Source organism: Tupaia chinensis, unplaced genomic scaffold, assembly GCF_000334495.1.
Source record: "Tupaia chinensis unplaced genomic scaffold, TupChi_1.0 Scaffold000636_1, whole genome shotgun sequence".
NCBI classification, from domain to species: Eukaryota; Metazoa; Chordata; class Mammalia; order Scandentia; family Tupaiidae; genus Tupaia; species Tupaia belangeri.
The window spans coordinates 1,088,401-1,092,747 of NW_006160157.1; the positions used below are offsets into that span (position 1 = coordinate 1,088,401).

The following is a 4,347-nucleotide window of genomic DNA, read 5'->3' on the forward strand; positions in this document are numbered from 1 at the left end:
GAAAGTAGGAAGGCAAGCTGGCAGGTTCAGGACTTTAACGGTGCTCAGCCATGTGGGAGTCCAGTGTCTTAACTGTCATGACACCTGCCAGCCCCTATGTGGCAGTTTTTAAACAGTCACATTTTGTTATATAATAGTAAGCATCAAAAAGTGCAACACTGGGACCAGCAGTTAGCTTAATGTCTGTGTCGCTGGACTCCCATGTAGTCAACAGCAGTTTGAGTCTCGAACCCAGTGGCTTAAACTCATGCCGGGCGCATGTGTGTGTGTGTCCAAGATCCTGAGAGGGGAATGGAGGAGAAGGGATTGCGGCATGGCCATCCCCCTTGGGGGGGAGGGGGCGATTTCTCACTTTCTGTCTCTCTGCCTCTCTCTTTCTGGCTGGTGCATGCACCTTATAGTAAAAACCTCTCCAAAAAAAGAAAAAAAATGCAACTCTGCTAATGAATAGAAACAAAGATGATGATCAATCTGAATAATACAATTGTGGTTGTGATTTTTAGAAAAAAAATGAAAAGATGATTTTTAAGGATGTTCCAAAAGGAGAAAAGTACTTTGCATTACGGTGGAATTCTTGAACCAAAATAAAAATCTATGGCAACTCTTTTGAAGATTGGAAGTATTTACAGTAATATTTTGAAGAGTTTATATACAAGCCATTACCATTTTTCATTTTCTTTTTTTTTTTTTTTTTCGCTATAGGGTGCGTGCGCTCGCCGGACAGACAGAGGCATAGAGACAGAAAGCGAGAAATCACCCCCCCCAGGAGGGATGGTCACGCTGCAATCCCTTCTCCTCCATTCTCCTCTCGGGATCTTGGGCACGCACGCACATGCGCCCGGAGTGAGTTTTAAGCCACCGGGTCCTGGACGCGAACCATGATCGACTATGTGGGAGTCCAGCGACATAGCCATTACACTAACTGCTGGTTCCCATCATTTTTATTTTTTTGAGGGATTTTTGCTATAGAGCACATGCACTTACTAGAGAGACAGAGAGACCAAAAGGGAGAAATCTTTCCCCAGGGAGGATGGCCATACTGCAATCCCTTCTCCTCCAGGGATCTTGGACATTCATGCATATGCACTTGGTTCAGTTTCAAGTCACTAGGTCTGGGACTCCAATTGAGGTTGGCCATGTGGAAGTTCAGTGACGTACCGCTATGTCATTTGCTGGTCCTGTCATTATCATTTTTATGCTTTATTATTGTGGGAATCAGAATAAATTGAACTTCACATAGCATCGAAGTAAAAGAGAAATTAGTGACAGAAATTAGCAGAGGATTGAAGGGCACAGTGACAGGTCTCTCAGGAAATCATAGCCTAAAGGGATAAGAATTGTGGGGGCCAGCAGGTGGCATGGTGGTTAAGACACTGGACTTCCACATGGTCGACCATGGTTCGAGTCCTGGACCTGGTGCCTTGACACTCATGCTGAGCACATGCGTGTGTGTGCCCAAAATCCTGAGAGGAGAATGGAAGAGAAAGGATTGTGGTGTAGCCATTCCCCTGGGGGATGATTTCTTGTTTACTGTCTTTCTGGCAAGTGCATATGCCTTAAAAGCAAAACTCTCAGAAAAAAGTATTATGAAGAGTTAGTATAGAAAAATACACAAATGATGAGCACAAAAAGACAAAGAGCAGGAAAAAGTTAAAGTGCATTTCTAAGAAGAAAAAAAGTGGCCATTTGTAAGGGAATTGGTGAGATTTATGGAATATCGGACTCTTGCAATTCCAGTATTTAGAATGTAAGTAAAATTGTATTCATTATGGGTCCAGCAGGATGGTATGGGGGTTGAGGTGCTTGGATCTCACATGGCAAACTGTGCAGTTTGAGTCCCAGACCTGTTGTCTATAAAACATGTGTGTCTGGCCTATTTTTCAAGCCATGAGGGTTAGGAGCCTAAGCTCTGTCAGACATGGGGGATGTGACTACTCTGTATAGGGCTTAACCATCAAGCTATGTGGCCAGCCCTAAAGATGTCTTATTTTGTCTTCTGATTTTGTGTCGAGAACACAGTAGAGATGCCCTGTCTCTGTACTTCAATCCTGGTGCCTCAGTTAAGTTAACTTAGTTAGGTTAACTGGTATGTGTATGCTTACCCAGAATCCTGAGAGGAGAATGGAGAAGAGATTTTTTGGCATGGCCATCTCCTCTGAGGTGTGATTTCTCACTTTCTCTCTCTCTCTCTGTATATACCCTATAGCAAAACACACAAAAAAATCAAAAATAAAAATGTAAGTCATTGCTTTTTCTGAGAAATCTGTGGAAGCAAAATTTTAAAGATGAAAAAATGATATAGCAAATTGAGTTGCAATTAGAACAATCGTCATGTAATTACCAAACATTATTGGAATAGTCTCTAATCACAAGGATTGAAAGATTGAAAATTAAGAATAAAAAAATTGTTTACAGAACAAAATTAATAGAAGAAATAGAACATTAGAATTAACATGATGTGGGGCCAGCAGGTGATGTAGTGGTTAAGGTGCTGGATTCCCACACTGGTGACTATGGTTTGAGTCCCAGACACGGTGACTTAAAAATCACACCAGGCACATGTGTGTGTGTGTGACCAAAATCTTAAGAGGAAAATGGAAGAGAAGGAATTGTAGTGTGGCCATCCTCCATGGGAGATGGTTTCTCACTTTCCCTCTTACTGTCTCTCTTGTGAGTGCACATGCGCTATGGAAAAAATCTGAAAAAAAAAATTAACAATGAAAAATACAAATACTAAATATTGATAGACAACTTAGATATGGAAATACAATATAGGACGATGGATAATTTTTTGTAGTTTTTCTTAATATTGCAAATTTTGCATTATTATATAAAAAGACTCAAATCAGTTATAAAATATAAAAGTTCTAAAATTATATTTAGAATTTTTAAATTTTTTAATTGCCAAAGTGTGTGGGGGGTGTGCTCACCAGTGAGAGACAGAGAGAGAGAGAGAGAGTGAGAAAGAGAGGGAGAAAGCATCCCAAATGGGGTATGATCAAGTTGCAACCTCTTCTCCTCTGTTTCTCTTTCCCATCTGGATTTTGGGCATGTATGCACACATGCCAGATTTATTTTTCAAGTTCTTCAGGACAAAGATTCAACTGCATGATTGGTCATGTGAAATCTGCCTTCCTTAACCATTATGTCATAGTTGGCAAATCTTAAAGTTTTAAATCTAAAAAAACAATGTTTTATTTTAATAGTTAAATAAATTCACATGTTGAAGGTTATGTTAAGACACAAGGAGGAAAAAAAAGGATACAAAATTGTATACATCCAAAATGGCAGTACATCTATTTTGCAGAAGCACTCTCAGCCTTTAGCAATCATGGTGCTTTCAAGTATGGTATTATAGCTTAAAAATAAAACCATCATCTTTTCAAGAACAGAGTTCATTCAGTTTAGTACACTTGAATCACAGAGCACAACGGAATCATGAACAGTAATTGTTTATATGCTCCTTCCTTAATTCATCACTAGAAAACTAGGTTCACTTTTTTTTTTTTAATATGTGGGCAGTGACATTTTTATGGGTGGGGGGGAGTAGTTATACATAGCAATGACTTGGAAGCCCCTCACCCCCACCAGGGGCATGGGCAGGGAAAGAAGGCGTTGACAGGAGGCACATGGTGGCGATGGCCCGGTGGAGGCCTGGAAGTGAGGGTGTTGGGTGTAGCGTGTCCAGGGAGACCCATGTGAAGAAGGTCTGACTCAGAGAGGGCCTCAGGTCACACCGAGAGGCGTGAGGAAGCTGGTCCCAAGGTCTTTTGCTGGTTGCTTCTCTTTCCCAGACTACAGGAGGACTCAGGGGCAGCCCTGGTTCTTCTTTCTGGGCGACATCTCTTGTTCTTGAAACTTCTGAACCGGCTGCTCAAAGGCCTTTTCCACACTGAGATGCAGTTTGGTGAAGCCTCAAAGTAGGCCACATGGTGGGAGGCACTGTAAGTGGATGCTTCAATTTGGGGACCTGGCGCTGAGCATCCAGATCTGCCTTGTTTCTCAACCAGCACGATGGGGAGTTGTGGCCGTCCTTGACTTGGAGGATCTGTGTGAAAAACTTGCCCACCTCGTTGAAACTCTGCGTGTCTTTGGTGGCAAACACCAGCAAGAAGCCTTGCCCCGAGAGCAGGTACTGCTCCCGCACTGCCCCAAACTCCTCCTGGCCAGCCGTGTCCTGGATGTCCAGCTAGGCAGGGATGCCGTCCACAGTGCAGACCTTCGTGTAGGAGTCCTCAGTAGTGGGGTCCTAGTCTGACACGAGGTAGGACTGGATGGACATCATGGTCAGCAGGCACTTGCCCACACGGCCATCTCTGACCACCCGCTTGCGTGTCTTCTGCTCCC

The 4,347-nt window shown here is 42.9% G+C and overlaps 1 pseudogene; it reads right to left on the reverse strand.

The window, feature by feature from the left end:
• Nucleotides 1–3,795: 3,795 nt before the first annotated feature.
• LOC102490540 (ras-related protein R-Ras pseudogene) overlaps nucleotides 3,796–4,347 on the reverse strand; it is a 12,490-nt pseudogene continuing 11,938 nt past the window's right edge.